Below are 23,456 nucleotides of genomic sequence, written 5' to 3' on the forward strand. Positions count from 1 at the left end.
AGAACAGTGAGGAATCTGTGAAACATTTCATAACATGGAGGAACCTGGAAGGCATTATGCTGATTGAACTTAGTCAGTTGCAAAAGGACAAATATTGTGTAAGACCACTATTATAAGAACTTGAGAAATAGTTCAAACTGAGAAGAAAACATTCTTTTGTGCTTACGAGAGGGGGGAAGGAGGGAAGGTGGGAGGGGGCACTCACTAATTAGATAGTAGATAGGAACTACTTTAGGTGAAGGGAAAGACAGCACGCAATATAGGGGAGGTCAGCACAATTGGACTAAGCCAAAAGCAAAGGAGTTTCCTGAATAAACTGAATGCTTCGAAGGCCAGCATAGCAGGGGCAGTGGCCTGGGGACCATGGTTTCAGGGGACATCTAAGTCAATTGGCATAATAAAATCTATTAAGAAAACATTCTGCTTCCCACTTTGAAGAGTGGCGTCTGGGGTCTTAAATGCTAGCAAGCAGCCATCTAAGATGCATCAATTGGTCTCAACCCACCTGGATCAAAGGAGAATGAAGAACACCAAGGACACAAAGCAATTACGAGCCCAAGAGACAGAAAGGGCCACATGAACCAGAGACTACATCATCCTGAGACCAGAAGAACTAGATGGTGCCTGGCTACAACTGATGACTGCCCCGACAGGGAACACAACAGAGAACCCCTGAGGGAGCAGGAGAGCAGTAGTATGCAGACCCCAAATTCCCTTAAGACCAGGCTTAATGGTCTGACTGAGACTAGAAGGACCCCGGTGGTCATGGCTCCCAGACCTTCTGTTGCCCCAGGACAGGAATCATTCCTGAGGCCAAATCTTCAGACATAGATTGGACTGGACAATGGGTTGGAGAGGGATGCTGGTGAGGAGTGAGCTTCTTGGATCAGTTGGACACTTGAGACTATGTTGGCATCTCCTGCCTGGAGGGGAGATAAGAGGGTGGAGGGGGTTAGAAGCTGGCGAAATGAACACGAATAGAGAGAGTGGAGGGAGAGAGCGGGCTGTCTCCTTAGGAAGAGAGTAATTGGGAGTGTGTAGCAAGGTGTGTACGGGTTTTTGTGTGAGAGACTGACTTGATTTGTAAACTTGCACTTAAAGCACAATAAAAATTATATATAAAAAAAACTTCAGTTTCATCTTTAACCTTAGTGGTTGGTGGGTAAATTTGAACAATAGTTTCATTAACCAGTGTTCTTTGTAGACATATGGATATTATCCTATCACTGACAGTGTTGTATTTCAGGGTAGATTTTGAATTTTTTTTTTTAATGATGCCATTCCTCTTCACGTTATCGTTCCCAGCATAGTAGACCATATGATTATTGAATTCAAAATGGCCAGTACCAGTCCATTTCAGCTCACTAATGCCTAGGGTATCAACGTTTATGTATTCCATTTCACGTCTCTATCAGTTTGTTGTACCGTGGGGGGCTTGCGTGTTGCTGTGATGCTGGAAGCTATGCCACTGATATTCAAATACCAGCAGTGTCACCCAAGGCAGACAGGTTTCAGCTGAGCTTCCAGACTAGGAAGAAGGACCCGGCAGTCTACTTCTGAAAAGATTTATCTGGTGAAAACCTTATGAATAGCAGCAGAACATTGTTTGATATAGTGCAGGAAGATGATGCCCTCAGGTTGGAAGGCACTCAAAAGGCAACTGGGGAAGAGCTGCCTCCTCAAAGTAGAGTTGACCTTAATGACGTGGATGGAGTAAAGCTTTCAGGACCTACATTTGCTGATGTGGCATGACTCAAAATGAGGAGAAACAGCTGCGAACATCCATTAATAATTGGAATGTGGAATGTACAAAGCAAGAATCTAGGAAAATTGAAGTCATAAAAAATGAAATGAAATTTTGTCCCTAGGATGGTGTATTTGTCAAGGTTGTTGTTGTTAGGTGTGGTTGAGTTGGCTCTGACTCATAATGGCCCCATGTGTAATAGAACAAAACATTGCCTGGTCCTGTGCCATACTCAGAATTGTTGCTTTGTTACGGATTGAATTGTTTCTCCCCAAAATGTATGTCAACTTGGTTAGGCCATGATTCCCAGTATTGTGTGGTTGTTCACCATTTTGTGATCTGATGTGATTATCCTATGTGTTGTAAATCCTAACTATGAGGCAAAATTACTGGTGGTTATCTTAATGAGGCAGGACTCAATTTACAGGATTAGGTTGTATCTTGAGTCAGTCTCTTTTCAGATGTAAAAGAGAACTGAGCAGAAATGATAGGGACTTCACACCACCAAGAAAGAGGAGCTAGAAGTGGAGCATGTCCCTTAGACCTGGGGTCCTGCTCTGAAAAGCTCCTAGACTAGGGGAAGATTGATGATAATGATCTTCCCCCAGAACTAATAGAGAAAGAAAGCCTTCCCCTGGAGCTGGCACCCTGAATTTGGACTTCTGGCCTCTTAAAGAGTGTGAGAGAATAAATCTCTTTGTTAACGCCATCCACTTGTGGTATTTCTGTTACAGCAGCACTAGGTACCTAAGAAACTATGTTCAGCCCATTGCTGCAACCAGTGTCAATCCATCTCGTTGAGGGTCTTCCTCTTTTTTGCTGACCCTCTACTTTTCCATGCATGATTTCCTTCTCCAGGGATTGGTCCTTCCTGGTAACATGTCCAAAGTAAGCAAGATGAAGTCTCACCATCCTTGCTTCTAAAGAGTATTTGGGCTATACTTCCTCCAAAACAAATTTGTTCATTCTTCTGACAGTCCATGATATATTCAGTATTGTTTGCCAACACAATTGGAATGTATCAATTCTTCTTCAGCCTTCCTTTTCATTGTCCAGGTTTCACATGCATATGAAGCAATCAAAAATACCATGGGTTGGGTCAGGTGCACCTTAGTCATCAAAGTCACATCTTTGCTTGTTATCACTTTAAAGAAGTCTTTTGCAATGGATTTTCCCAATGCTATATATATGTCCTTGGATTTCTTGACTGCTGCTTCCATGAGCAATACTGTTAATCCGAGAAGAATAAAATCCTTGACAACTTCAATTTCTTCACCATATATCATGATGTTGTTTATTGGTCCACTGGTAAGGATTTTCATTTTCCTTATGTTGAAGTGTAATCCATACTGAAGGCTGCAGTCTTTGCTTTTCATCAGTAAATGCTTCATGCCCTCTGCATTTTTGGCAAGCAAGGTTGTATCATCTGCATATTGCACGTTGTTACTGTCTTCCTCCAATCTTAATTATCGTTTTTCTTGGATTTTTTGCCCAGCCTACAGATTGAATTAGTATGGTGAAAGGATACAACCCTGAAATGCACCTTTTCCGATTTTAAACCACACAGTATCCCTTTGTTCTGTTTCAACAACTACCTCTTAATTGATGTACAGGTTCCCCACAAACACAATTAAGTGTTCTGGAATTCCCATTCTTCACAATGTTAATCGCTGAAACCTGTACACTATGGGTGGCACAACTGGTAATTGAAATACCAGTGGCATAGCTTCTAGTGTCACAGCAACACGGAAGCCACCACAGTACAACAAACTGACAATTTGTCTAGGTTGTTGTTGTTCTTAGGTGCTGTCAATAGGTTTCACTTCATAGCCACCCTGTGTACAACAGAATGAAACACTGCCTGGTCCTTCGCCATCACAATCGTTGCTGCGCTTGAGCCCATCGCTGCAGCCACTGTATGAATGCCTCTGTTGAGGGTCTTCCTCCTTTTCCAAGGAATTATAGTACGATAAACCCCTCCCACTGAGGACTAGGCCTGGCTCGGGAGTTTGGACCACAACTCGTCAAGGGCTCAGTCGTGCAGTCCCATTGGTTGGTCACCCGCAGGGCCCAGCCTTGCGTAGTACGGAACTTCTGAGCACTCAGACGCTTGAACCGGGCTAGCGTTTGGGCCGAGGACTACAACTCCCAGAATTCCTGCTGCCGCTGCGTTCTGACGCGTCGGAGCGACCGATAGCGCGCTCACATTAGTCGGGAGGCCGCGCCGCTGGGACTTCTGGGAGTGGTAGTTCTGCTTCTCCTTCCACAGATCTGATGAGGCTAATCAGTGCCCTTTGCGGGCTCCGCCAGCTGAGGTAGGACTCAGTTGATTTTGCACGAGTCCCACCTGTCCCGGCTTTCGCTGCGGGTCTCTCGAGGAGTGGACTCGGTCAGTCTGTCCTGAACCGTTCCTGCAGCGGAGCCGGGAGGAGTGCCCGGCGCGTCCAAATCGGACAGGTCTGGCAAGTTCTCCCGGGAGAATTCCTGCCAGGGGAGCTGGCGGAGAAGAGGCGCCTAGGCGGGGAAGGGTCTGGACCAGTGCGGCCGCACCCACGGGAAGATGAGAGTTAAGGAACTATGGGGTTCTGGAGGTTGTACGGCTGGGACACTAGTGGACCCCGGCCAGGCTCTGCCATGGGACCTGTGTGTGTGTTACGGTGGGCGGCTGCGGCCTGGGCCTGGTTTCTCACGCTTTTCTCCTCTGCCTCTCCTAGCTCTGACTTAAGCAAAAACTTCCGAGTCAGAAGAAGTGATGGCTGCGGGGTTCCTGGTAGCCTGGTCCCTGGTGAGTGGCTGCTTCTCCTCCCTCCTATTAGATCATTCATGGGTATGATGGGCTCACATCACTTCCCCCAACGCCTGGAGTAACTCTCCCAACTTGTACTCCCCTGGTCCAACATCCCTGCCCTTTCTCTTAATTTCCACTCAACCCTTCATTCTGGACAAGGAGGGAAACAGAAGAGGTAGAAAACCTAAATAGTCCTGTAGTCCTTAAACGTATCAACAAAGTCCTATAACCATGGAAGATTTCGTCACAAAACTTCCCAGCGAGAAAAATCCAGCCCCAGATGGCTTCAGATATCACACATTTAAGGAACAAACAGTTTGGTCTTTCTATCATCTGGAATAATTTGTCTGAAATAGAGAACATACCTCAATTCGTTTTTATGAAGCCAGCATTTCCATGACTCCAAAACCAAAATTTTGCTGATCTCGAGCTAATTTGAAGAAAAAAAATAAAAATAAAGGGGCATAATAAGTAGGACCCTTCTTCTAAGGCTGTTGTGAGAATTAGGTCACTTTCCGTTAGGTAAATTGCTTACTCATTACAGTGTCCAGGTGGAGGAAACCTTCAGCAGTTGTCAACAGGAATTATCATGGTTTTATATCTGAGGGTTTTTAGGACAGAAAGGAATAATGTCCTAAAGGAAAGTGTACATTTTAGGCCTGTAGAAGAATCATTAGTTTATCAAGAAATGGGTCAGACTATTAGAGGGTAAACATTTCAGAAGGAGCCCTGGTAGCACAGTGGTTAAGTGCTTGGCTTGTAAATGAAAGGTCGTGATTTGAACCCACCAGCCGCTCCATGGGAGAAAGATGTGGCAGTCTGCTTCCGTAAAGATTACAGCCTTGTAAACCCTATGGGGCAGTTTTATTCTGTCCTATAAGGTCACTATGAGTCAGAATTGACTCAATGGCAACAGTTAAACAATTCAGTGGTTATGGAGGCTCCTGTATGACATGGTAGGTACAGACCCCAGGGCCCTTAGTAAACCTATATTCCTCATAATTTAGAACTCTCTTAGGGCAGCCCCTGTAGACATGTGCCCTATTCCACATTCTGAAGCCCCCTCACCCCATCCCCTGGGAGCTCTCCAGACACATGGGTGACATTTCAGGGGCAGGTAATTTTCAAGGACGTGTCAGTAGACTTCAGCCAGGAGGAGTGGAAGCTTTTCGGCCCCACCCAGAGGACCTTGTACCACAATGTAATGCTGGAGACCTGCAGGCACCTGGTTTCTGTGGGTGACGCTGTTCCCCATGCCAACTTTCATGTTTCTGTGGTCTCAGCAGAGCGAGCGTACCTTGCTGCAGCTTAGGGCCAGAGTATGTCTGCCTCAGCAGGTGGTTTTAATTGAGGACTGAAAAATGGGGTTCTGAAGCCTCACCTAGTCATTCTTTTGGGTCCATGAAGACCTCGGGTGGGTATCACTGACCCTTGGATAGGTTTCTCCCCACCCAAACCCTTACAGCCTAGGTCTCCTTGGGCAGGCCCTTGGATTCTCAAGACAGATGTTGTTGCCCAACTGGAACTTGGAGCAGAGCCATGGATGTTGGACACAGGACTCCTCAAGACCTCTGCCCAGGTGAGATAGTGGCAAGGTCTTACAGTCAGTAATCATTTGTATGTTCCTTCATATTTATCCTCTCCTGTGCTCATCATTCCCTCTGGCATGTCCATAAATCCATACAGGATCATTTTCCTTTTGCCTGCAGAACTCCCTTTATTGTTTCTTTTAGAGTAGGCCTGTTGGTGACAGAATTGCCAGAGTTTGTTTGCCTAATAATGTCTTATTTCATCTTCATTTTGGTTGTTGATTTTGTTTTTATTGTTGATTTGTGGCTTTGGACACCCCATGTGTTTCAGAGTAGAACTGCTCCATGGGGTTTTCTTGGCTGTAATCTTTCCAGAAGCAGATCGCCAGGCCTCTTTCTTCTGCAGTGCTGCTGTTTGGGTTTGAACCACTAACGTTTATGTTAGTAGTTGAATGCAAACTGTTTGTGCACCCAGGGACCTTCATTTTCATTTTGGAAGGACAGTTTAGGTAAAGAATTCTAGGTTATTTGGTGGACTTGCAAATGATACATTGTAGAGATTATGGACTGTTATCTTCTCCCAAAGAGTGTTAAGTTTTGTTCTGGCAGGCAGTTTACTACAAATCACCCCAATTCTGATACTTTGTTTTCAGGTTACTAAGTTATGTTTATTTGGTTTTGCCTTCAGCTCTTAGATATAGCCCTTACTCTTGGGGCATGGTCCTTCCTCCTAAAGTGTAGCTTTCTAGAGGTCTCAGCTAAATGCCCAGGTTGTTCACTGGAGTCTCTGCCCTGGCTAGCTCAGAGACTTCACTACCACCCAGCACTGAGCAACTTTTGAAATCTCTGCTCAGCCCCCTCACAGCTGTTCCTTGCCAGGTCTTACTGAGCCTTTCCTTGTGCATTTACAGTTTAGGATCAGCTAAGAACTCAAGGAGAAACTCTGTAGATTTCTGGGCCCTTCTCCCTGGAATGGAAATTTTATTCGGAAAGTTGGGAAAATGGAGTAGTGGATCTGAGGAACCTCTTATGACCAGAGTTTGAGATCATTCTCGACTTTGGTTCACCCCAGAGCATCCTCTTATGTCCCACAGGGAGGAAAAGTATTGAAGTTTTGTTGTGTAAAGAGAAATCTCTTATTCTCAGCGGACAGCCACTAGTTGCACCTCTGGGAGGGAGGAAGAGTTTCCGGTGCTTGCAGGTGTGGCTCATGTCTTGGAGTTTGCCAGCCCTTGAAGTCTGTCTTATCTTCACCAGCACTCTGTGGTCAGGTGCTATTATCGCTCCTGGTTACAATGGGAGTACTGAGGCGCAGATTCTCTCAGTGATGCTCTGTGCATTTGAGCACACCTTGTCTACCTGTGCAGGGTGAGACCAACCTCCTTGGGGGCCGTCAGATGAGACCAGAATTGCCCAATCTTATAGGAAGGACTTTGCACCCCAGCAGGAGCAGAAGGGCAGTTTTGGCCATGATTATCCATACTGCTTGGGAACAAGTGAATTATCATGGATAAACAGATGTCTGGACCAATGTTTCCCAGCCTGCGGGTCTTCCATGTCGACCTTCACCATCTGTCGTACTCTTAATATTCTTTTAATCATTCTGTTTTTTTAATAAGTTTTTTTGAAGAAATACTTTTATGCCTCTCTCCCAAATGGAAAAACCAGGCTCACTTGTGACAAGGCTTGTCAGAAATAAGAGGACACCTTAACAATAAATTCAGTAAGAAACATGCTAGACATGCTGGCCAGTCAGAGGTCCTGAGTCTGAGGCTGAGATCTCTGTTCAGAAGAGAAATTGGCAAGTGACAGAGGTGTTAAAGACACAGAGCCTGAGATTTTTTGCCATATATTTAGAAGGCATTGAGAATTGAAAACATCAGTACTGGCCCCTGGGGAGTCTTAAGGACTTGTAGTTGTGATGATGATAGCACCATTAGAGAAGTAGTTCTGATCCCTAGCAGAATTACTTGGTCCCTGCCCAAGGTGAACTTTTAATGGTCCCCAGGCCAGCCGGCTTCTTTCCCCATGTCGTGTAAACCATGTCAGACCCGAGTAGTGAAACCACAGCAAAAACCAGACATCTGCTCCAAGATCATAAGAATCCCAGGGTTGCTTGTTGACAATCCAGGTTTCTGGGCCCACCCATTCTAGGTGATCTGGGCTGGGGTCCAAAGGAGCCCTGGCGGCGCAGTGGTTTGAACTCACCAGCTGCTCCATGGGAGGAAGATGTGACAGTCTGCTTCTGTAAAGAGTTACAGCCTTGGAAACCCTATGGGGCAGTTCTGTTCTGTCGTGTAGGGTCATTATGAGTTGGAATTGACTTGCTGGCAGTGGGTTTGGTTTGATTTGGTTTGGGCTAAGGCCCAAGGATCTGTATTTTAAAGAAATCTCTGGATAATTCTTGGGATAAGCCAAGGTTGGAGAACATGGCCACACTTAGTGATTTCTGACGTGATATCTTTGTTCAGGTTCCCAGCAGACAGGTTCATAGTTAGCCTTTTATACAGTACTCTAATTCTTCCCCTACCCCTTTGAACCCTTATTCCTGTCTTAGGCAAAGAGCCCATCTATACTCCTCCCCAGTACCCATACTCCTGACCCTGAGGATCCACCTTGAACATAGGTACTCCCCTCTGTATGCTGCTTACTGTATGTGATGTCACAAAGCAAAGCTGTTGCCAGGATAACCAGTGCAGATTCTGCAGGGCAGGCTGGGATAGACCCTGTCCCACACGGCTCAAAGACTGTGCTCCTGGGGAACCCCCAACTCTTTCTACCTCCCCTCACAGTTCTGCTCCTCTGCCCACAAAGTCAGGCTGATTTGCTGTTTTTCTGAATTTATTAATCTGATTCCTTAATGACCCCCACCCCAAGTCCAACAGAAAGGGACAGGTCCTTGACCATCTGATGTGAAGTCCTTCTCCCTGTGAGCTCTTCCTCGTAGTCAACCCCACAGCAGTAGGCCCAGGAGGGGGCAGAATCATGGCCCTCCCACCCAATGGAGTCAAGCTGCTGGGAAGCAAAATCAAATACCCCATTTGCCTACCCTACTGATATGTCCTGAGATCTCACAGTACACCAGGCACTGTGCTCAACACTGGGGGATGCAGTATGAACAGGACTGATGCCTCATCCCCGTGGATTTCATAGCCAGTGTGTGTGTGTGTGTGTGTTGTGGGAGGGGAGGACAATAAAGAAGGAAAAAAATGAACAAAATGGTGTTAAATAGTAACATGTGCTACAGACAGTGAGATGGGATGTGAGGAGGAACTCGATGTGGCTGGAAGGTCAAGGAGGGTCTCTCAGAGGAGGTAACCTGAGAGTTGAGACCTCAGTGATGAGAACGGGAAGGGTCAGTCTGGCTGACCCCTGAAACCTGGGGATCAAAGGAAGGTCCTTAAACAGAGGAGGGACAGTATATTCATGGTAGTAATGGCCATGTACAGCAGGGACTAAATAAATCCAGAAGAAAAAATGACAGGGGGTAGCTGTGGTGGTTTGACTCTGACTGTGAGGGTCTAGGGGGCCACAACCAAACCTCTTGGCATCATGAAACTGATACGTTGGGAAGATGAATTTGGTGTCAGCTTTAGGAAGTATACATGTTAATCAGGGAGACAATTCTGTCTGAGACATCTAAGCATGAAAGAAGGGTGGCTGTCCTAACTATTTAATTTTGGGAGTGTCAACCTACCACATGCTCTTTCCCATGATTGTGCCTGTCTGCCTGTTCAGCTGATCACGCTGTTGATCAGTCTTCTTGTGGGCTCCTTGCATTCTGTGTGTCATTTTTGGCTCTGTTCTCTCTTTACATCTGCATTTTTTCCCTTAGTTGATATTTAAAAATACGCACCTATTGCTTATATCTCATCATTCTCGCTCTATGAGTTTCCTTTTGCAAGCACCCAAACCTATCTTCATTTCCTTCCAGGGTGGAAGAACAGAACTAAAAGCCAAGATTCACTGTCAACAGACCCCATTTCTAATGAGGAATTACCCAGCGGCATGAACACAAGACCCACAAGGGGAGATTCTTGGCATTCTACCATAGGAAATAACTGGGAATCTGAGTCTAAGTCAGAGAAGCAGAGGACACATGAGGGCTGTATAGGGCCAGTGAAATATGAACAAGGGCAAGCAGTTACCCAGGACAGGGACTATGAATACCCTGAAGTGGGAAAATGCAGCTTAGCTCAGACTTTATTCCTTCACAGAGATTTCCTAGAGAAGAACATTTCAGGAACTTGACTCGGGTTCAAAGCTTGCAGCATAACTTTGTTTTAAAAAACCATTAGGAAATCAAGGTAGGAAAGAAACCTTTTAAAGGCAACGTATGTGGAAAGGCCTTGGAAAAACTGTATAATCAGGGTGAATATACCAACCAGAGTGTACACATTTCTACACATGAGTCAGTTAATATAAGAGAGAAATTCTGTGAATGTAAAGTAAGTAAGAATTTTTTTCACCATAGCTCACAGGTCTCTGAGGTCATGAGACTCATATTGGAGAGAAAGCCTATGAATGTAATGAATGTGGCAAAGCCTTTAAGAAGGTTTCACCTCTTTCTCACCATCTGAGAAATCACAGTAGAAAGAAAGCCTATGAATGTAATGAATGTGGGAAATCTTTCTGGTAGAGCCATCACCTCATTTTGCACCAGAGAACCCACACAGGTGAGAAACCTTATGAATGTAATAAATGTGGGAAATCCTTCAGTCTAAATTCTCATGTTAATGTACATCAGAGAACTCATACTGGAGAGAAACCCTATAAATGGTGATGCATATGGAAAATCCTTCAGTGGAAGGTCTAACCTTAACATGCGTAAGAGAACACATACTGGGGAAAAACCCTACAACTAATGAATGTGGGAAAGCCTTTAGTGATCGCTCATGGTATATGCAACATGAAAGGACACACACTGGAGAGAAACCTTACAGATGCAACCAATGTGGAAAAGCCTTCAGCCACAGCTCTCACCTTACAGTTCACAGGAGAATCCATACTGGTGAGAAACCCTATAAATGTAATGAATATAGGAAAACTTTTAGTTTTCACTTATCCTTCACTCAGCATAAAAGAACTCACACTGGAGAAAAACCATATAAATGTCATCAGTGTGGGAAAGCTTTCAATCAAGGTTCTAACTTTATTGGGCATCAGAGAACTCATACCAAAGCAAGAAACCTACACATTTCATTTTCATTTGACCTATTCCCTGAGAAGGGCTGAGTCTGGGTGGCATTTGATTCCTAGGAAAGTTTTCAGTGTGTGATGATCAACTTCCTTTGGTAATACTAGTCTGTCAAGCAGTGTGAGAAGGGCTGGTGCTAAGAAGTTATAACAGGCCGATGACATTTGATTAAACAACTGAATGTACTATTCGAAAAAGCTGGAGTGCCATTATTTACTTAGTTGTTGGCACCATTATTGGAAAATTAAGCCTCTTCTAATTTGTTTCAGGAAGTCACTATAAACCCTAATTAGGAACAATGTGTAAAAACATGGAAAATGCATATAATGTGCAGTGAAATGTACAGAAACTGTTGCATCTGTGTTACCGTACATGTGCATTTGGACAAGGGCTTCAAGGAAGCACAGAAATGAACACAGGTAAGCATCTTAGATGTATTGTGACTTTCTTTTTTAATATTTCTTTTAAAATTGCTTAATTTTATAATAAATAAAAAACAAAAAGAAGTTGATCGAATGTCTGAACTGTCAGGGGGGAGTGTGTTGGTGTGCCTTGAAGTAGCAAAGAAACAATAATAACAAATAGAAATAAATTTAGCAGTCAACGCAAGAAGTTATAAGTTATTCCTGATAAAATAGAAGGAAACCCATTGCTGTCGAGTCGATTCCAACTCATAGCAACCCTATAGGACAGAGTAGAACTGCCCCATAGGGTTTCCAAGGCTTTAATCTTTATAGGAGTAGACTGCCACATCTTTCTCCCATGGAGTGGCTAGTGGATTCAAACAGTAGACCCTTCAGTTAGCAGCCGAGCATTTAACTACTGCACCACCAGGGCTCCTTAAAAGTAGGAGGAAGTATGTAATACATTGAAAAGCAAGAAATACTGTAAAAGGTGACAGAAAAACTGGATAGATTGCAAACCAGTGTGATCAAGAAAAACAACACAATTTGCAACATTGGAAATGAAAGGGAAATAATCGTAGAGCATATAATATTAAAAGGTTTGTACATTTCTGTGTTAAAAAGACTGGAAAACCTGGGTGAGAAAGGCCCCTGTCAATACATATTCAAGACCAGGATTCAGCTGATGTGAATTCAAAACAAAACAAAAAATTGCCTTTAAAGAGCTCCTCAGATCCACTACTCAGTTTTCCCAACTTCCTGAATAAAATTTCCATTCCAGGGAGATGCTGATCCTCAATCCCTTCACAAGACTTTCATAAATATCCACCTGGATACAGTGGCACACGATCACCACTCACATTCAGTCTATCCACATGTCCTGGGAATTCTAACTGCAAACACATCTTCCATCAGCTCAATTATCCTTACCTCCACTGCCTTCTCCCTCCAGGACCAAGCTGACATTTTTTCTCCAGGGCCACCGCAGTAGTCTCTTACTGGTCTCTCCATGCCCACCCTTTGCCTCTATAATCCTCTATACCCACAGGAGCCACAGTGAACTTTTAAAAACACAAATAAGATCATGTTTCTCTCCTGAATCTTAGCGCCCTTCGAAGACTCACCACTGTTCTAGAATAACTTTTCACTGTGGCCCATAAGACCTGTGCGTCTGTCCTCCCCCCGCCCCCCGCCTCTCCAAGTTCCGTTCACAACATTGTTCAAGGTGCTCACTTCTGTCTGCTTACACTGGCCCTGTTCTAGTTTCTTGAACGCTTTGAAGTTGTTCCCACCTCAGGATCTCTGCAAACATTGGTAGAGGGGCAGCGAAAACTATGGAAACTGTCAATGAGATGGATTGACACAGCACACTAAGGGACTCAAACACACCAATTGTCATGGATTGAATTGTGTCCCCCAAAAATATGTGTATCAATTTGGCTAGGCCATGATTCCTAGTATTGTGTGATTGTTCACCATTTTGTCATCTGATGTGATTTTCCTATGTGTTGTAAATCCTATATGATGTTGATGGGTTGAGAATAGTGGCAGTTATGTTAGTGAGACAGGACTCAATCTACAAGATTCGATTGTGTCTTGAGCCAATCTCTTTTGATATAAAAGAGAGAAGCAAGCAGAGAGACAGGGGAACCTCACACCAGCAAGAAACAAGAGCTAGGAGAATAGTGCGTCCCTTGGTTGCGGGGTCCCTGCACTGAGAAGCTCCTCAGCCAGGGGAAGATTGATGACCAGGACCTTTCCCCCAGAGCTGACAGAAACAGAAAGCATTCTCTGGAGCCGGCACCTTGAATTTGGACTTCCAGCCTCCTAGGCTATGAGAGAATAAATTTCTCTTTGTTAAAGCCATCCACTTGTGGTATTTCTATTATAGCAGCAGTAGGTAACTACGACACCAACAATCATGAGGATAGCACAGGACCGGGCATCATTTCATTGTGTTATACATAAGGTCACCATGAATTAGAGCTGTCTCAATGGCAATGAACGACAACAGTAATCAAAACAGCGTGGTGTTGGCATAAATACAGACAGATACATCAATAGAACAGAATATAAAGTCTAGAAATAAACTCATATGTATATGGGTAACTGACTTTTAAAAAAATTTTACTTAATTTTTTTGGTGAAAATATACACAGCAATGGATACACAATTTCAAAAAATTCTATATGTACAATTCACTGGATAACTCATTTTCAATAGGCACAAAAGGCAGTGCAGTACAGAAAGGATGGCCTTTTCACCAAATAGTGCTGAAACCACTGGATGCCCATATGCAAAAAAAATGAACTCTGATCTTTGTTGTTAGGTGCCGTCGAGTCAGTTCAGACCCATAGTGACCCTATGTACAACAGAACAAAACACTGCCCGGTCCTGCGCCATCCTCACAATCGTTATCTTTGAGCCCATTGTTGCAGGCACTGTGTCAATCCATCTCACTGAAGGGCTTTCTCTTTTTCACAGACCCTCTACCAAGCATGATGTCCTTCTCCAGGGACTAATCTCTCCTGATAATGTATCCAAAGCATGTGAGACACAGTCTCGCCATCCTTGCTTCTAAGGAGCTTTCTGGCTGTACTTCTTCCAAGACAAATTTGTTTGTTCTTTTGGCAGTCCATGGTATATTCAATATTCTTCGCCAACACCACAATTCAAAAGTGTCAATTCTTCTTCAGTCTTCCTTATTCATTGTCCAGCTTTTGCATGCATATGAGGCAACTGAAAACATTAGGGTTTGGGTCAGGCACATCTTAGTACTCCAAATGACATTTTTGCTTCTCAATACTTTAAAGAGGTCTTTTGCAGCAGATTTGTCCAATGCAGTGTGTCATTTGATTTCCTGACTGCTGCTGCCGTGGGTGTTGACTGTGGATTCAAGTAAAATGAAATCCTTAACAATTTCAATCTTTTCTCCATTTATCATGATGTTACTTATTGGTCCAGTTTTGAGGATTTTGTTTTCTTTATATTGAGGTGGAAACTCTTCACAGCATTCAAAAGTGAGATAGCTCCACAATAGTAGGAGACTTAAACATACCACTTTCAGTGAAGGACAGAACATCCAGAAAGAAGCTCAATAAAGACACGAAAGGTCTAAATGCCACAATCAACCAACCTGACCTCATAGACATATACAGAACACTCCACCCAGCAACAGCCAAGTATACTTTCTTTTCCAGTGCACATGGAACATTCTCTAGAATAGACCACATATTAGGTCATAAAGCAAGTCTTAGCAGAATCCAAAACACTGAAATATTACAAAGCATCTTCGCTGAACATAAGGCCATAAAAGTAAAAATCAATAACAGAAAAAGCAGGGAAGAGAAATCAAACATTTGGAAACTGAACAATACCCTGCTCAAAAAAGACTGGATTATAGAAGACATTAAGGATGGAATAAAGAAATTCATAGAATCCAATGAGAATGAAAACACTTCCCATCAGAACCTTTGGGACATAGTGAAAGCAGTGCTCAGAGGTCAATTTATATCAATAAATGCACACATAACAAAAAGAAGAAAGGGCCAAAATCAAAGAATTAGCCTTACAACTTGAACAAATAGCAACAAAAGAAACCCTCAGCACCAGAAGAAAGCAAATAATAAAAATTAGAGCAGAATTAAATGAAATAGAGTACAGAAAAACAATTGAGTTAACAAGACCAAAAGCTGGTTCTTTGAAAAAATTAACGAAATTGATAAACCATTGGCCAAACTGACAAAAGAAAAACAGAAGAGGAAGCAAATAACCTGAATAAGAAATGAGATGGGTGATATCCCAACAGACCCAACTGAAAATTAAAAGAATCATATCAGGTTACTATGAAAATTATACTCTAACAAATTTGAAAACCTAGACGAAATGGATGAATTCCTAGAAACACACTACCTACCTAAACTAACACAAACAGAGGTAGAACAACTAAACCATAACAAAAGAAGAGATTGAAAAGGTAATTAGAAAACTTCCAACAAAAAAAAAAAAAGCCCTGGCCTGGGTGGCTTCACTGCAGAGTTCTACCAAACTTTCAGAGAGGAGTTAACACCACTACTACTAAAGGTATTTCAGAACATAGAAAAGGATGGCATACTCCCAAACTCATTCTATGAAGCCACCATATCCCTGATACCAAAACCAGGTAAAGACACCACAAAAAAAGAAATTTATAGACCTATATCCCTCATGAACGTAGATGCAAAAATCCTCACAAAATGCTAGCCAGTAGAATTCAACAACGTATCAAAAAAAAAAATTTTATCATGATGAAGTGGGATTCATAACAGGTATGCAGGGATGGTTCAAAATTAGAAAAACAATTAATGTAATGCATCATATAAATAAAAGACAAGAACCACATGATCTTATCAATTGATGCAGAAAAGGCATTTGACAAAGTTCAACACCCATTCATGATAAAAACTCTCAGCAAAATAGGAATAGAAGGAAAATTCCTCAACATGATAAAGGGCATTTATACAAAGCCAACAGCCAACATCATCCTAAATGGAGAGAGTATGAAAGCTTTCCCCTTGAGAACGGAAACCAGACAAGGATGCCCTTTATCACCACTCTTATTCAGGGTTGTGCTGGAGGTCCTGTTGTTGTTGTTCTTAGGTGCCGTCGAGTCGATTCCGACTCATAGCGACCCTACGCACAACAGAACGAAACACTGTCCGGTCCTGAGCCATCCTTACAATTGTTGTTATGCTTGAGCTCATTGTTGCAGCCACTGTGTCAATCCACCTCACTGAGGGTCTTCATCTTCTCCGCTGACCCTGTACTCTGCCAAGCATGATGTCCTTCTCCAGGGACTGATCCCTCCTGACAACATGTCCAAAGTATGTAAGACGCAGTCTCGCCATCCTTGCCTCTAAGAAACATTCTGGCTGTACTTCTTCTAAGACAGATTTGTTTGTTCTTTTGGCAGTCCATGGTGTATTCAATATTCTTCGCCAACACCACAATTCAAAGGCGTCAATTCTTTGGTCTTCCTTATTCATTGTCCAGCTTTCACATGCATATGATGTGATTGAAAATACCATGGCTTGAGTTAGGCACACCTTAGTCTTCAAGGTGACATCTTTGCTCTTCAACACCTTAAAGAGGTCCTTTGCAGCAGATTTACCCAGTGCAGTGCATCTTTTGATTTCTTGACTGCTGCTTCCGTGGCTGTTGATTGTGGATCCAAGGAAAATGAAATCCTTGACAACTTCAATCTTTTCTCTGTTTATCATGATGTTGCTCATTGGTCCAGTTGTGAGCATTTTTGTTTTCTTTATGTTGAGGTGCAATCCATACTGAAGGCTGTGGTCTTTGATCTTCATTACTAAGTGCTTCAAGGCCACTTCACTTTCAGCAAGCAAGATTGTGTCAAGCAGGTTGTTAATGAGTCTTCCTCCAATCCTGATGCCCCGTTCTTATTCATATAGTCCAGCTTCTTGGATTATTTGCTCAGCATACAGATTGAATAGGTATGGTGAGAGAATACAACCCTGACGCACACCTTTCCTGACTTTAAACCAATCAGTATCTGGAGGTCCTAGCCAGAGCAATTAGGCTAGATAATTGCTATTTGCAGATGACATGATCGTATACACAGAAAATCCTGAAAAATCCTCAAGAAAACTACTGAAACTAATAGTAGAGTTCAGCAGACGATCAGGATACAAGATAAACATACAAAAATCAGTTGGATTCCTCTACACCAACAAAAAGAACATCGAAATCATCAAATCAATACCATTTACAGTAGCCCCCAAGAAGATAAAATACTTAGGCATAAATCTTTCCAGAGACGTAAAAGACCTATGCAAAGAAAACTACAGGACATTACCATAAGATACAAAAAAAGACCTACATGAGGAGAAAAACATACCTTGCTCGTGGATAGGAAGACTCAACATTGTAAAAAATGCCCATTCTACCCAATGAGATCTATAGATAGAATGCAATTCCGATCCAAATTCCAAAGACAGTTTTTAATGAGAGGGAGAAACAGATTACCAACTTCATATGTTAATGCGCAATCCATACTGATGGCTGTAGTCTTTAATCCTCATCAGTAAATGCTTCAAGTCATCTTTGCTTTCAGCGAGCAAGGTTGTGGCATCTGCATAACGCAGGTTATTAATGAGTCTTCCTCCAGTCCTGATGCCCTTTCTTCTTCATATAGTTCAGCTTTTCATGCTGTCATGGATTGAATTGTGTCCCCCAAAAATATCTGTCAACTTGGCTAGGTCATGATTCCCTTGTATGATTGTATAGTTGTCTAACATTTATCTTCTGATGTGATTTCCCTATGTGTTGTAAATCCTATCACTGTGATGTAATAAGGTGGATTAGTGGCAGTTATATTGTTGAGATCTACAAGATTAGATAATGTCTTAAGCCAATCCCTTTTGAGATATAAAAGAAAGAAGCAAGCAGAGAGACGTGGGCAACCACCAAGAAAGCGGTGCCGGTAGCAGAGGATGTCCTTTGGACCTGAGGTTCCTGTGCTGAGATGCTCCCAGACCAAGGGGAGACTGATGACAAGGACCTTCCTCCAGAGCTGACAGAGAGAGAAAGCTTTCCTTTGGAGCTGGTGCCCTGAATTTGGACTCCTAACCTACTGGACTGTGAGAGAATAAACTTCTCTTTGTTAAAGCCATCCACTTGTGGTATTTCTGTTATAGCAGCACTAGATGACTAAGATATTTGCTCAGTATACAGATTGAGTAAGTATGGTGAAAGGATACAACCTTTACCTCATACCATATACAAAAATTAACTAAAACTAGATCTTAGATCTAAATGCAAAATCTAAAACTATACAACTTCAAAAGAAAAAAAAAGACAGGAAAATCATTGTGGCCTTAGGTTAAGCAAAGATATCTGAGATACAACACCAAAAACATAATATGTAAAAGAACAAATTTATAAATTGGACCTCATCAAAATTAAAAACTTCTTTTCTTCCAAAGACACTGCTAAGGGAATGAAAAGATAGCCACAGACTGGGAGAAAATATTTGCAAAGCATATGTCTCATAAAGGACTCATGTCCAGAATATATATACACACACACACACACATCCATATATACCCTCAAGACTCAACAATAAGAACACAACTTAAATTTAAAAACATTGGCTAAATGCTTGAAAAGACACTTTACCAAAGAACATAATATAAATGGCAGATGAGCACATGAAAATATATCCAACATCATTTGTGATTGTTGTTGTCCTTAAGGGCCGTCAAGTCAGCTCCAACTATAGCGACCCTGTGTACAACAGAACAAAACACTGCCCGGTCCTGCGCCATCCTCACAGTCATTGTTATGCTTTAGCTCATTGTTGCAGCCACTGTGTCAATCTATCTTCTTTGAGGGTCTTCCTCTTTCTCACCAACCTTCTATCAAGCATGATGTCCTTCTCCAGGGACTGATCCCTTCCAATAACATGTCCAAAGTATGTGAGACATAGTCTCGCCATCCTTGCTTCTAAGGAGCATTCTGGCTGTACTTCTTCCAAGATAGATTTATTCCTTCTTTTGGCAGTCCGTAGTATATTCAATATTCTTCTCCAACACCACATTTCAAAGGCGTCAATTCTTCTTTGGTCTTCCTTATTCATTGTCCAGCTTTCACATGCATAGGAGGTGATCGAAAACACCATGGCTTGGGTCTGGCTCACCTTAATTTGCAAGGTGACATCTTTGATTTTCAAGAGGTCTTTTGCAGCAGATTTGCCGAAACTTTGAGTCTTTTGATTTCTTGATTGCTGCTTCCATGGGTGTTGACTGTGGATCGAAGTAAAATGAAATCCTTGACAACTTCATAGCCACCTTTTTATGTTGGTGAAAAAAGGTATTTGCAATGAAGAAGTTGTTTGTCTTGTAAAATTCTATCATGTGATCTCCAGCATTGTTTCTGTCACCAAGGCTGTATTTTCCAACTACCAATCCTTTGTTTCCAACTTTCGCATTCCAGTCACCACTAGTTATCTATGCATCCTGATTGCATGTTTGGTCAATTTCAGACTGCAGAAGTCAGTAAAAATCTTCAGTTTTTTCATCTTTGGCCTTAGTGGTTGGTGCATAAATTTGAATAATAGTCGTATTAACTGGTCTTCCTTGTAGTCATATGCATATTATCCTATCACTGACAGCGTTGTACTTCAGGATAGATGTTGAAATGTTCTTTTTTGGCGATGAATGCAATGCCATTCCTCTTTCTCATTCCCAGCATAGCAGACTATATGACTGTCTGATTCAAAATGGCCAATACCAGTCCATTTCAGCTCACTAATGCCTAGGATATCAATGTTTACACATTCCATTTCATTTTTGACGATTTCCAGTTTTCCTAGATTCATACTTCATACTTTCCATGTTCTAATTATTAATGGATGTTTGCAGCTGTTTCTTCTCATTTTGAGTTGTGCCACATCAGCAAACGAAGGTCCCGAAAGCTTGACTCCTTCCACGTCATTAAAGTCAACTGTACTTTGAGGAAGCAGCTCTTTCTTAGTTGTATTTTGAGTGCTTTCCAACGTGAAAGGCTCATCTTCCTGCACTATATCAGACATTGTTCTGCTTGCTGCACTATATCAGTGTTCTGCTGCTATTCATAAGGTTTTCACTGGCTGATGCTTTTCAGAAGTAGACTGCTGGGTCCTTCTTCCTAGTCTGCCTTAGTCTGGAATCTCAGCTAAAACCTGTCCTCATGGGTGACCCTGAGGACATTACAGCAACACACAAGCCCCTGAAGTACAACAAACTGACCGACTGATTAGGAAAATGTAAGTTAAAGTACAATGACATACCGATACACATCTATTGCAATTACAATGACAAAACTTTAAAAGACTGACCATACCAAGTGCTGGCAAGGATGTGGAGGAACTGGAACTTTTCATACATTTCTGGTGGGAATGTAAAATGGTACAACTAATTTGGAGAATAATCTAGCAGTTTATTAAAATATTAGACATATACCTGCCATATGATCCGGCCATTCCACTCAGGCATTTACCCAAGAGAAAAGGCAGTATATGTCCCTACAAAGAATGGTGGGGCCCTGGTGGCGCAGTGATTAAGAGCTCAGCTGCTAACCAAAAGGTTGGCAGTTTGAATCCACCAGTCATTCCTTGGAGTTCTACTCTGTCCTATAGTGTCACTACGAGTCAGAATTGACTCGACGGCGCTGTTTTTTACAAACATTAGTGTACCATTCTTGTGTTGTTGTTGCTGTTACGTGCTGTCGAGTTGATTCTGACTGATTTCCAAAACTAGAAGCAACTGAAATGCTCATCCACAGATGACTGGATGAACAAAATGTGGCCCATCTCCTTCTGGGTATTATGGCTGGACTGCACTCCATGATCCAAATTCTTGAACCCACTGCCCACTTTTAAAATATTAACACAATCTGACCACTGCTCAGCACCTTGATTACTGGATTGGTCTCCTTATAAGTCACTCTGCTCCTTTCCTTGCCCCCTTAGTCTATCCTCTATAGAGGCCAGCGTGATCCTTGGATGGGGCCAGAGCCCCTCACTGCTCTGAGAACCCTGCCAGGGCTCCCCATTTCACTCATAGCCCTCACCTTTGTGATCTGGCCCCTCATTGCCTCTCTGACTACCACAGTGTTCCCCCAACCCACTAGGCAGGCCCTACCCCCAGTGCCTCTGTTTTAGCTCCTCGCTCTCCCTGGAAGGCTCTTCCCTGTGGTATCTCTATTGCTCCATCCCTCAATTCCTTCCAGTCTTTGCCCATATGCCATTTCCTTAACGTGGCCCCCAACAACTACTCAGTGTAACACTGCAACTCCCCATCCCTGCATGCAACCACCCTCCCCCGACTCTGCTCTGCCTTTTCTTTTTTACAAAGCATTCAACTACTCTTTAACTCATTATGTTTATTGTCTGTCTCCCTCCGTAAGTACAGAAGTGTCTGTTTTGTTCACTTTAGTATCCCAACATCTGGAGCACGGTCTGGCACACAGCTGCTGTTAGGTGCTGTCGAGTCAGTTCCGACTCATAGCGACTCCATGTACAACAGAACAAAACACTGCCTGGTCCTGCGCCATCCTTACAATCGTTGTCATGCTTGAGCCCGTAGCTGCAGCCACTGTGTCAGTCCACACAGTTAAACCAAAAAACCAAACCCACTGCTGTCGAGTCGACTCCGACAGTGGATGCTCTATAAATGTTTGCTGAATGATCGAATGGCTAGATCCCTGGAGTAAGCATAGAGTGACAGGAGAAAATCTTGGCAGGTTGGCTGGGGGGAACAGAGGCCAGCTGTGCAGTTTCTCAAGCCAAGGGCCAAGAGATTGGATTTCACTCTAACTACAATGGGAAGCCAGTGCAGAATGTGAGGCTGGGACCTGATCTAGGATTCTAAATGGTCACCTGGCTGCTGGCTGGAGGATGGGCTTTAGAGGACAGGAGTGGAAGCAGGGATACTTTCCTCTAACCCCTGCCACTGTTCCTTTACCAGCATCTTTCTCTGCTCAATCCTGAAAGATGGGTACTGTGGGGGTACCATCCATAGATCACTTCCCTCCCCAGTGTCCCTTCTCTGCCCAAGTCCACCTCCCTGCTACCAATGGCCCCTCCTAGCACTTTGCACCTCCTACCTTGGCCTCTTCCTCAAATTTAGCCTGCCCCAACTGAACTCTTCAGCCTCCCTCTGAAACTGCTCCTCCTCTCTGCCTGCCCACAGTGTGGGCCACCACCACCTACACAAGCCCAGACCTGAGGCTTTGATCTTGAATCAACCCTCTATCTCTAGTGGAAATCTCTCCATCTACTGACCACTTGCATCTAGGCTTCTAAATTGCTTCACTGCCTTCATTCTCACCTTCTCTACATCTGCCGCCAGGTGAATCTATACAAACTCATACATAATCTTATGACTTCCTTTCTTAAAACCCTCCAACTGTTCTTTGTAATTTCCAGCATAAAAGGTGCATCCCACTCCTCCCACCCCTTATTTTTCCTGTCATACTCTTGTAAATCTCTGAAACTCTCCACTCCAGTGAATTTAAGTGACTTATTTTTCTCCTAACATGCTGCTCCCTTTGCCTCAACAATCTCTTCCACCTATCAGGCACCCACCCTTCTTCCACGACTTGGCCTGAGTGTCTTCCATCAGTCGGTGCCTTTTCTGGGCCACCTCTCCCCTGCCAAACATAGCCGATCCTTTGGTTTTCTGTGCTCCACAGAAGCACCCAGTGCCAGCCTGGGCCACTTTTCTGTATCTCTCTTCACTTGTCTGTCTTCTCTATACACTGGATCTTTACCCAACACGAACAGGTCTGACCTGCCTTAGTTGCCTCAAGCTGGCTCACGGAAGGTGTTTGATAAATGTGAAGATGTGAGGTGGTGCATGAAAAGTTGATCTCTGCCCAGAGCCCCCAGCCTTTGGAAGATACCCAGCCCTGATCAGACCCTACAAGTAGATGAAACGAAGGTAGGCAAATGAATGGGCAGGAAGGACAGTGAGGAGGAGCAAAGGGGAAGGGGCTGGGGGACCAGGGGAGCTCTAGACAAAGGGCACCCCCACCACAGGCTGGAAGGTGGCTCAGACAGGGCCTCCAAGGGATATCAATGAGCCTGTTGCCAGGGACCCTTCAGGGACCAGGAGGCTGTGTGTGTGGGGGGGGGGGGGGCAGTCAGTTCTGTGCTGGGTGAGGCACCTTTTCATTCCACCTGCCAGTGCTCTTGAATAGTGGTTTTGAGTGGCAGCCGCCAAGGCAGAGGCTTTGTTCGCCTTCCCTGATT

At 43.4% G+C, this 23,456-nt stretch overlaps 1 long non-coding RNA gene across 5 annotated transcripts; it reads left to right on the top strand.

Annotated features, from left to right (window-relative positions):
- Positions 1-3,996: 3,996 nt before the first annotated feature.
- LOC126085261 (uncharacterized) lies at positions 3,997-18,327 on the top strand. 5 transcript variants are annotated; one of them, XR_007519224.1, is made up of 6 exons: positions 3,997-4,059; positions 4,459-4,529; positions 6,017-6,111; positions 9,996-10,737; positions 11,528-11,677; positions 18,090-18,327. It is a non-coding gene; the product is annotated as an uncharacterized LOC126085261 (long non-coding RNA). The 5 variants fall into 5 exon arrangements; XR_007519221.1 differs by having other exon boundaries at positions 4,020-4,201; positions 5,972-6,111; XR_007519223.1 differs by having other exon boundaries at positions 4,020-4,201; positions 5,998-6,111.
- Positions 18,328-23,456: the final 5,129 nt, after the last annotated feature.

Source organism: Elephas maximus, chromosome 11 (genome assembly GCF_024166365.1).
Source record: "Elephas maximus indicus isolate mEleMax1 chromosome 11, mEleMax1 primary haplotype, whole genome shotgun sequence".
NCBI lineage: Eukaryota > Metazoa > Chordata > Mammalia > Proboscidea > Elephantidae > Elephas > Elephas maximus.